Source organism: Trichechus manatus, unplaced genomic scaffold (genome assembly GCF_000243295.1).
Source record: "Trichechus manatus latirostris isolate Lorelei unplaced genomic scaffold, TriManLat1.0 scaffold00062, whole genome shotgun sequence".
NCBI classification, from domain to species: domain Eukaryota; kingdom Metazoa; phylum Chordata; class Mammalia; order Sirenia; family Trichechidae; genus Trichechus; species Trichechus manatus.
In genome coordinates this window covers 989,672-1,001,035 of record NW_004443998.1, presented here as the reverse complement: position 1 = coordinate 1,001,035, position 11,364 = coordinate 989,672, and the positions used below count along the sequence as shown (strand labels likewise).

The 11,364-nt window shown below is 42.4% G+C and overlaps 1 long non-coding RNA gene across 1 annotated transcript; it reads right to left on the bottom strand.

The window, feature by feature from the left end:
* Nucleotides 1–6,839: 6,839 nt before the first annotated feature.
* Nucleotides 6,840–10,882, bottom strand: LOC111821072 (uncharacterized). Its single transcript, XR_002824546.1, has 3 exons — nucleotides 10,606–10,882; nucleotides 10,360–10,421; nucleotides 6,840–7,478 (listed from the first exon to the last, which is right to left on the bottom strand). It is a non-coding gene; the product is annotated as an uncharacterized LOC111821072 (long non-coding RNA).
* Between the last annotated feature and the right edge of the window lie 482 nt (nucleotides 10,883–11,364).

The following is an 11,364-nucleotide window of genomic DNA, read 5'->3' as shown; positions in this document are numbered from 1 at the left end:
AATACAAGGAAGTAAACCAAAAACAGAGAGGGGCATGGGACACAGGAAATAGGGGATCCAAGGCAAAAGAAAGATGTAGGGAAGTCCTAGAAGAATTTCAGGGACATTAGCACACAGCAGGCCTACAGAGAAACAATCCAGTTTGAAACACCAAAAGAGAGGGTGATAGGAGAAACGTTTCCATTAAAAAAAAGGAAAGGATTTTGTTTACAAGGATGGGAAATTAGGTAATGGATATTGATGATGGTTGTACAACATGATTGTATAATTGATTTTATTGAATTCAGTAAATTACAGGTGATAAGTGTTGAATTGGCAAATGTTGTTCTCTTTATATTTTTACAACAATAATATTTTTAAGTTAAAAAAAGGAAGAATTAGAACAATTAGAGTATCTGATATAATTGAACATTTGGAATATTAGCGATGGGCATTTGACAGACCTTTTGGAACATTTGCCGTGGAGGAATAGTCACCCATAGATGAACCAAAGCAAAAGAAAAATCAAGGCAATTATCTACTCTTGAAAAAACTAATTTGTAATCTTAAAATACTACTTAAATCAGTAGTGAGTAATATTTAGTTAAGAAAATATAAATAGTAGCTATGAATTTAACCAAATATTGTGACATATCAGAGATCTGGGATATGGAAAAGTTTTGGGGATTTTGTTTTTCAAGGATTTGGAGGGTAGGTTAGAGAGCTTGTTAAAACAAACAAAGAAGGAGACTAGGTTGCACAGTGGTTAAGCACTAGGCTGCTAACCGAAAGGTCGAGTGATTGGAACTCACCAGCTACTCCATGAGAGAAGAATGTGGCAGTCTGCTTGCGTAAAGATGACAGCCTTGGAAACCCTCTGGGGCAGTGCCGCTCTGTCCTCTAGGGCGGGTCTGAGTCGGAATGGACTCGCCCGCAACGGGTTTGTGTTTTGTTTTGTTTTGTTTTTCATCATATTTCATCAAATCTGTAAGAATCCAAGTTTTTCCAGCCAGAATAGACAAGCAGGAAGTGCTGAACAGTTAGTAACAGAGACCCCAGTCTTAGTTCAGTTGGCGGTTTAACCAAGACAAACGAACGAAATTCGTCTTCCACATGTTACAACTTCCGCAGGGATTTTGCAGACTTCCTCGAGTGCCTGGGCTCCGCCACAAATTACTGATTTTTCTGAGTCCCTCTTGTCTAGACAGCGCGAGTGGTCCTGCACGGTGTTCGGCTGATGGGAGTTGTGGATTCTGCCCAGATCTGTTTATGCAACAGCACTTTCTCCCTTGCTGCAAGTAGACAGAAGTGAAGGAGGCTCTTCACAGCTCTGCGTAATTACCGCGTTTGGAGACGTTCTCTTCACAGGTTTTTTGTTTTTTCTTTTCTTTTGACTCCTCATGTTTTATAACGACTGTCATTGGTATTTTGATGCTGTGGTTTAATAGCAGTTTCAAATGCAAATTTGACAACACCAGCTGAAAATTATGGGTGCCAAACAAAGGAGCTAAACTTTCTTGCCTGTGTTTTGAGAAGCTCCGCCTGATCTGTAAAACCACACATATTTTAGCAGTAAGCCCCACGTACAACCTTGTGTTTGTAGTATAAGAAGAGCCAGCATTTTTTGAAGACATTCTGTAAGCCTGGGCTCCAAGATAGAGTCTTCATGGTTTTCTCTTACTTCGTGGTTCACAATTGTAACTGTGCAGGTAGATCCGGTCAGAAACTATGTGCCCTAATGAATCTGTGCTTCTCTTTGTATCATTTATCCAAGAGTGACAATCCAAATGCTTCACAGCCAGGGTCGGAACTGCCCAGGAAATGACCAGCTGAGTAGGGAATGGAGCTGGAGCCGCCAGCCCCACCAGCTGTCTACCTTTAGTTGCTGTACCCTGGGGAGGTGGTGGGAGGGGATCTCTGGTAAGGGGCTGAGGGGCAGGAGAGGTACTGGAGGCCCGCGCAGCAGCTGTAACTATCACATAGAAATATTTAAATATGTGAACAACTGATAAAGCCTACTGATCTATGCCTACCGAGGAGCCCCCGGGAGGTGCAAACTGCTAAGGCGCATGGCTGCTAACCAAAAGGTTGGAGGTTTGAGTCCACCCAGAGTGCCTTGGAGGAAAGGCTTGGCAGTCTAATTCCAAAAAATCAGCCTTGAAAACCTCACAGAGCACAGTTCTACTCAGACACACATTGGGTTGCCATGAGTTGCAATCAACTAACTCAAAGGCAACTGGTTACTGGTGCTTCCTAAAATATCAACCCTGTAGGGTCCACTTCTTGTCTCTGATGTAGCTGCTCATGCCTGTGTCTCCTTCCCTACTATCCTGTAAGCTCCTTGAGGGGACATGAGGAATGAGAGTCTTCTCTGAGTGTGACACAGTGCTTCCTCTGGCTGAGTGATGAATGAATAAGTGAACGACATAGATGTATTTCTTCTGCATTCTAGATCTGGCTTCCTCACCCTTGACTTAGAAAGTGTTCCCCGCTGAAGAGAGTATGCCAGAACTTAGGCAGGGAAGGACTTTTCAGAACCACAAATCGAATCCTTTGGAGGAGAAAAGGGAAAGACAAATAAACGTGCAGGGATTAGACTATCTTTTGTCTTGAAAAAAATGATCAAAACCCTCATTGGCAGACTGGATGTTTGCAAGAAAGATGACAGTATAGTTTCGATTGTAGTTTGTTAGTTTTCTACATGGGGGTGGGATGCAGTGGGGATGACTTTGCGCTAAAAGTTTTCGTATTTTTATTGGAGAAAAAGCCAGAGACTTCATCAATAGTGTTTCTTTTTGCAATATTAAATTAATGCGAGGGAATCAAACTGTAATTAATGCGAGGGAATCAAACCGTATGAGTCACGCTGGCACTTCTTTGTTTCCCCTCTGAAGCTAATTGAAGAAGGGGAGAGAAATCCATAAACAGTGAGGAGGAAATTAGATTGTTTTTTAAAAAATCAATTCTCAGCACCTGAGAAGTTATCAAGCTTTAAGGATAAGGGATTGTAAAGGAATATGATTTTTATCTAGGTCATAAAATTTACAGCTGTTTTCTTCCCTTAATTTAAATGTAGAAGTGATAGGCATCTATATTGTGCCAATCCAGCAGAATCTAAAACACGGATTCATAGGTTAAACCATTTATTTTTATCCAGAGAGAAATTGGCATGAAATAAATTTATCAAGAGACTGCATTTTTAAAGCATGAGTTTTATAGCTGCCTAGGACAAAAAAAGAAATCTAGTATATTAAAGTAATAATTCCTTTTGAACTATAGCTATTAATGTAGGACAATGAAACAGACCAAAATAAACAATTTTCAAAGAAGAGACTGAGGCCAAAAGTATCATCTTGCCTCTCCAGTACTTTATTAGTTATAGTTTTAGCTACTCGTGTTCTCAGAAGATAATTACCTAGAATTCTCTTGGCTCCGTCTAAGCTCTGAGCGGAGTTAAGTCGCTGATATCCCTCTATTGATATGAATCAAATGTAGGACGTTTCTTTCCAGGAAACTGAATGGTTTATTTAAAGAAAGAGCAGTTAAACATTTGAAGTAAATAGTAAATTACTGTAAGTAGTCTACATTAGACTTTGGATATTTTTAGTTTTTCTTTAATAAAAGTCTGGAAATAATTTGTTTCTCTAATAGCATGTTTCAGGAGCTACCACATGCTAGACTCTTGCTAGGCACCAAGGATGTAGAAATAAATAAACAAGATACAATCTCTGTGATTGTGGAACTCGAGACTTCGCGTAGCGAACAGCCAGTTCCACAGGTAACGTCAGCAGAGCCTGTGACGTTTCATGATGGAAGTACCCAGCAGCCACGGGAAGATCTCTAAAGTGAGCTCCCAGCTAAGACTGTGAGGAAATTGAGACATTAGCCACGCAGATGAGACCAGGGGACATTCCAGACAGAAGGGATGGAAAAGTGGGAAATTAACACGAAACTGCAGAAACATAAACTCCATCTGGGAGTCCTTAGAGGAAATCCAATGTTTAAATGAGTAGGACACACAGCGGCTAAAAAACTCCTGCTAGAAAAGTCATACAGAGTAAAATAATTAACATTTTCCTTTTGAGAGTTATAATTGCACTATCTTCTCAGTTACTTTCAATAAAAAGTATATGGAAAACTTCCTAAGAATTAGCCATAAAAACGCTTGGGCCAGTTCCAACATTGGCCATTGCAAAGTATTTCTGTAATATTTAAAATTTCTGTCCCTGAGAGGGTAAATAAAATGCTAAATGGCTTATACTCACAGAATAAGACCAAGATTTTGCTATACTTAAATATTGCTAGAAGAGCATATAGTCCCTCCATGTAGCACAGTGTGGTCTCTTTAAAATTGTCTCCTCATAACACAGCTTCTCTATACAAATGGAGAAAGAAAATGGTAATATGAGTCCTGTGGAATTTGCATTTCTTATAAAGTAAAACATTTTCGTGTTCTTGAACACAGATTCCTCCTCCTGAGCTTGGCCCAGGTGACCCTGGACTGGCCCTGCCTCCTACATTAGAGAGCTGTACTTCATCTAACTCTGTGGACCTGTCTGTTTACTGTAAAAAGAGAGGTAGACCAGATGACCTCTAAGGTCTCTCAGCTCTAACAGTTATTCTTCATGTTTTTATTTCATCCTTCACTCCCCAAATATGGCATCCTAGTGCCTTTCTTAGCACCCATTGAGGAAACCTGTCAGAGTCCCAGCCGCAGCAACCCAGTCTTCCCATGAATCCCAATGTGGACGAAGCCTTGTCCATCTGGCTTGGGTTATATCATATTTCTCCAGCCCTAAGTGGAGCACCTGAAATCGAGGGCCTTCTTTTTGGCCTTCATCCAGTAAGGTAGCTCATTCAACTAAATCAGCCTAAGTCCAAGTCATGGTGCAGAAATCAGATGACAGACTCTGAGGCAGCCATCCTTCAAACCTTAGCTTTCTCCAAACACCCTCCTGTGTCTCTGTTATAATAAATTAATAAATAATCACCTAGAGTACTACCTCTGCATTTGACAGCATCACATTGTATGTATTGAACCTGTCCTGCTCGGTCTGTCCTGACTCGGTGTGGCGTGGTGGTTCTCACCTCATCAGCTCATACAGAGATATAGATACAGGGTCGCTGTGAGTTGGAATCCATTCAAGGCAAAGGGTTTGGTTTGGAGCCTTCGTGGCGCAGTGGTTAAGAGCTTGGCGGCTAACCAAAAGGTCAGCCGCTGGAATCCACTAGCTGCTCTTGAAAACCCTATGGGGCAGTTGCAGTCTGTCCTGTAGGGTCACTATGAGTTGGAATCGACTTGACAACAATAAGTTTTTTTTTGGTTTTATATTTACTTATGAATTATATTTATGAAATATTGAACTAATAGATGATGTAAATTATAAAACCCATGCAAAAATAGAAGCTTTAGAAAGATGAGATTAAAAAAAGAAATAGAAATGGAAATTGCAGTATTCTTCCTGAACGCTTGTGAATTATCTTGAGTACTGTGCTGGGGGACCATCGATCTGAAGTGCTGACCTTCTGTGTAACCTAGGCATTTGCATTCTCCATCCCCCCTTTCTAATCTTTTGTAATCCTTAATAACTGCTTATTCAAAATCTTAAAAATGTTGAATCTTAAAAAAAAAAAAAAAACCCTAAATTTTTATATTTTTACTCATAGCGACCCTATAGCACAGAGTAGAACTGCCCCATAGAGTTTCCAAGGAGTGCCTGGTGGATTTGAACTGCTGACCTTTCGGTTAGCATCTTAACCACGGCACCACCAGGGTTTCCAAGAGACAGTTTTGCCTTTTCAGCAAACAAAAGAGGTAATCTGAGGGTCAAGTTTACCAGGCATTTAATATCAGATCAGGTGGTTATCAATGAGACCTTGGCCCATCCCCATCCTTGAAATCTTGCTCTCAGCCCTCATTTTTCTCTACCATTCATTGGATCCCTCATTTTTCTCTACCATTCATTGGATCCCTCATTTTTCTCTACCATTCATTGGATCCTCTTATTGTCCAATCTGTTTTTTACATTCATATGAGGTCTGACAAGAAAGTAGTGATGCTGGTTCAGTATCAAAGACTCCAAGAAGTATATGAATTCATTCTCATTATTTTATGGTTATGCTTACTTTATTCATATATTTTTTAAAATTTCTGTTACCCAGCTTAACCATTCAGCTCATTAGCTCGACTGTGCCATTAATAGATTCAGAAACCACGCACGTATGAAAGGTGGATTTTATGTCTGAAGATAAAAGAGCAGAGATTCACCATCCCCGAGGCTACCTAAAGCAATACGTCTGGGGTTCCAAGGGTAAATGCAAAGAGAACTGATAGCATGTTTGTAGTCAGTGTATAAACAATTCCTACATTGAAGGGAACCATATAAGCCTATGGTTTTTAAAAATATATTTTATGTCATTATAGACCCCCCCGTCACAGATGGTTAGTTTCTCCTCCATTGTTGGAAGGCAGGGTGGTGTGGTGGGCAGAGCTGGAGCTGACGGGCTTTAAATCCATGGTCCAGTCTCCACTCCATTGTTAACTGACTGTGTGACCTTGAGCAATCATAGTGCTTAACCTCTGGGTCTCAGTTTCCTATTCTACAAAATAGGACACTATCTACCTCAAAACTATATTGTGAGTAGGAAGTGTTTATAAAGTTCTTAGTACAGTGCCAGGAACATAGCCATCAGCTACAAGCTGCTGTCAAGTCAATCCCGACTCACGACAACCCCACGTGTGTCCGAGTAGGACTGTGCTCCACAGGGCTTTCAGCTGCTGATTTTTCAGAAGGAGATCGCCAGGCCTTTCTTCTCAGGTGCCTCTGGTGGGCTTAGACTTCCAACCTTTCAGTTAGCAGCTGAGTGTGTTAGCTGTTTGCACCACCCAGGGATTCACTGGAACATAGCAGACACACATTAAATGGCAACTATTCTTACGATCCATTTAAATTCCGTAAACATTATGATTTGTATCTCCTTTTTTTCCCGTTTAGTACTTAGCACAGTATCTTATCTGGAGTTAGTGTTCAATGTTTTTCCATTGTCAAATGTCGGTAATCTCCCATATTTTGATAACTTAACTTCATAGAAATGGATGATGCTGTGATGCTTCTTATATTTTGGAGATTAAAGGTAAAATTGAGCTTGACACCAGTATAACAACAACAACAAAAAGTCCATTGGTGCAGTCCCGTCTGCTTTTCCAGCGGATGGAACATCGATTCCCAGGGTCTGAAGTTATCTGACCTCCAAGGTACACATGAGACACTTAGGTGCTCTAGTCCTGACTCCACCACCACGGCGCGTGACAGATCTCACATCCTTTCTCAGAGTCAGCTTCACAATGCAGGTCTCTATGTCTGGGGGTGAAGTCTAATCTCCTCCGTTTGGTGACTTGGGTAATCCTCTGGCCTCCATCTTTGGGGATAAACCTTGTCTTTATCCTGAGAGGGAAGCAGGGGACATTGGCTTCTCCATCCATATGGTGAGATTAGATTCTGTGTGAGAGCACGTGTGCATGAAAGAAGAGCAGATAGTCAGCCAGGTCTTCTACAATACTCTGCCTTAGTTTATGACAAGAAATCTGGGCCTGGATTTTAATCTTTAACCCCCAAACAGGAAAGCAGGACCCTCAAAAACATCAGGTCAAGAGACAGTACAGTACAGTCTCACAATCTGAAATGCAGAGAGGCTGTCTTCGAGATGGTGGCTGGCCCTTCTGTTGGCTTCATCAACTCTGGAATGGCCATGAAAACCCAGCACTCCACGCCTCTGTGTGGACTGGTGAACCAGACCTATTGCCATCGAGTCGATTCTGACTCATAGCAACCCTACAGGACGGAGTAGAACTGCCCCATAGAGTTTCCAAGGAGCAGCTGGTGGATTTGAACTGCCAACCCTTTGATTAGCAGCCAACCTTTTAACCACTACACCACCAGGGCTTCGTGCAGACTGATAAAGGCGGTGAAAAGATCAGCTTCTCCAGCTGATGGTTTCCTCTGAGCAGAAGTGCACGTAAGGGTAGCCAGTTCTGAACCAGTTCTTGCCAACGTTGGAAAGACAGTGGTTCAAGTTGTATCATCTGTTTGGAAGGTGGCATGTCACAGTGGACAGATATTTCACTTGAAATCGGAGTTAGCATTCTGATGTTTTTCACTTACCTTTTATGTCCACTTGCAAAAGATACCGGAAGTATGAGTTCCAACTTTCTCATATGTAAAATGGGACAAATAATATCTACCTTACAGGGTTTTGGGGAGAACGGATTGAGAGAACACATGTAAAAATCCCTAGACAATAACGGAACACAGTAGCCATTCAATAGATGTTGTTGAAGCTGCATCAAATAATAAAATGAAATTTCCTGTTTTGGTTTATAGTCCTATACCTCGCCCATCCCTCCAACCGAGAATTTTGACCAAAATTTTAAGTCCTGCTGTTAGAACCATTTAGTATTGATTTGCATGTGTATTCTTTTAGATGACTACTGATTCAGCATTATTATTTTATTTTTTTGCTGCAGCAAAGTTAGGTTTTGAAGATTTACCTTTGTGTATTTTAATAATTATAACATGCCCCCATATTTGCACAGAGGTGTGCTCTGCGAAAGCCTTTCATGTCTGTTTTCTCATTTGTTCGAGAGTTAGTACAGTTATGCTCTTAAATTTTAACATCAGTTTCGTGGAGATGAGTTTAAATGGTTTTCTGTGACTGGATACGAATCGCGCTTTATTTTCGAACCTTCATTTGAAAATGGCAACCATATCCCATAATCTGTCTCAGAAATGACACCCAAATAGGGCAGTGTTTCAAAGGAAACTCAGAAAACTTGCAAGCGTGGATTACGGAACGGGCGGCTGACATTCGCCTTGGGGCCCGAGTGACTGTAATTCACTGCAATGGGCATCACGTGTGGCGCTGACGGCGCTCTGGGAAATAGTCAAAGGCCCACTCCACGGTGGCTCCCCACCAGGGGAGAAAACAAATGACAGTCTCTAAGAAAATAAAATATGGGTACTAAATTCTTTAACCTTCATTGTAGCACACAAGAAGTCTACATTAGAGCAGAAAAGGAAATGGGAAACTGCTGATCTTGTTATGCTTCTACATTAAATGATTTTATCACTTGTGATCTCCGTGTGAGCTGGGTCTCCAGACAGAGTCCACCTCTGCAGGCTCACAGCACGGCGAGGGAAAATGTGGAGGGGGAGATTTGGATCCAGAGGACCTGTTTGAATCCTGCCTCTGCCATTGACTGACCTGTGATCAGGGACTTTTAACTTTGTGGAACTTCTATTTTCCCATACGTAAAATGGCAAATCACAGTAGAAATCCCCTTTATGGTTTGTTGGGAACGCTAATTAAACTAAGCGATAAAGAGCCCTTCATATACTGTAAAACCAGACCACATCAAACCTGTTGCCGTCGAGTTGATTCCAACGCATAGCTACTGTATAGGACAGCGTGGAACGGCCCCAAAGAGTTACCAAGGAGCAGCTGGTGCATTTGAACTGCTGACCTTTCGTTTAGCAGCCAAGGTCTTAACTACCGTATCGCCAGGGCTCCATATCCTGTAAGGTACTAAACAAACTTTAATGTCAATATAGTAATATGACTATGAATGGTGATAATAGTAATACTGACACAAAGGTCCTTGCGTTGCGTTATTCTAAGGAAGTGGGATGTTATTTAGTCCACACGTACACCCACCTTTGCCTCCGTGAGGCTTCTGTCTAGACCTCCCTCGGGGTCAGTGCATAACGAGTATAATTCGTTATTCACATGACACACCGTCTGAGGTATGAAGACTTCGACTATGTCTTCCTAAGCCTTCTCGTCTCTGGTCAACTTTCTCCACAATAGTTATTAGCAAACATTGGAGGAAGCATTGCCGTGTGCAAGGCTCTGTGGAGGGCACTACCTGATCCCCAATCCCAGACAAGCAGAAGTTCGGAAGCACTAAGGCTCAGGTGGGAGATAAAATCCTGATGTAATATTTGAGGATATAAAATACTGGGTTGGACACAGGGACAGAGCACTATGTTCCCATGGATTGCAGACTGTGCAACAACAGATGGAAGAGACAGCATCCTGGACCACTTTATAGAAGTCAGCAAGCCCAGGGTGCTGAGCGGATGGGAGAGATCACAAGAACAAGGACTCAGGAAGAGAGCAAGAGACAGAGTGGCCTCAAGTGCAGAGTGGGTGGAAGAGACTGGAAAGGTGGCTGAAGCACCCTCTTCTTGGGTGGGGCTGGGGAGAGAGCTGAGGCAGGGCCAATCCCACCAGTGAGATGGAGGGACGCACAGGTAGGTAAGCACCGAACACGAAAAAGAGCGGTCGTCAGGTTTGGGGCGGTCAGGGGTGACTGTTGCTTACTTGTTGAGCGTCTGCTAGTGCTGGGTGTTGTAAACAACGCCAAAAAAAATCAAATGCAGCCCCTACAAGGAGAGAAGGTGAGAACGAGTCAGGATTTGATGAAGCAGGCAGTATCTCAGAATCAAATGACCGTACCTGTTGGGGTACCCACAAGAAAGCCGTTGTTGCTATTTGCAGAGGACGGAGTGATGTTTCCCAGGGAATGTTGGCCATTTCCAAAGACCTCTCAGGATATAGACTTGTTACCTTGGTGAATCTACCACTGTCCAGAGTCTGTGGCTCCGCACGGCGGTTTTCTGAAACCAGATTCTGTAGGCACATCAGGAGCGGCTCTGACTCTTCGGGACAGACTTGCGTCAGCCGAGCCAAGCGATACAGAGTGCCAACAGACTCAGTTACAGTGAGAGCTGTTACTGCCCACATCCCGGAACCCCCGGATGGCCCCAGCAGCGCCTCTTCCTGTGGGCAAACCTATGTGGAAAGTCGGTTTGTAATCATGAGGTAGCTTGGTAAGCACAGAATCAGGGCATGAGGAAATGAATGGTTTGAATGTTTAATAGCATCAGGCTACAATAGCTGGTTGTATTCTTCAACCATAATAGAATTGTTTGACTATCTGCAAAACTCCATAACTTTACCCCTCTTCTGCCTGGGCGGGGCTTGGCTAGGCATTGCTGACCATTATCTCCATGACTCATTATTTTCCTACGTTCCATCTCTCTGAATGACGGACCATCTTCCTGAGATTTGTTTAATGCAGATTCAGTCTGGCCTAGGATCTTTCTCTTCTCAACAATGTGTGTTGATTTTTATGTTTTGACTCCAGGAAGTGCCTTATCTTCTGTGATATCTTATTTCCCTACTTTATTTAGGGGCAGAGGTAGGTGAACAGGGCAGGGAGCACACCTCACTATTGTTTGTTGTGAGCTGCCATCCAGTAGACTCCAACTCATGATGACCTTATGTACAACAGAACAAAATATTCCCTGGTCCTGCGTCATCCTC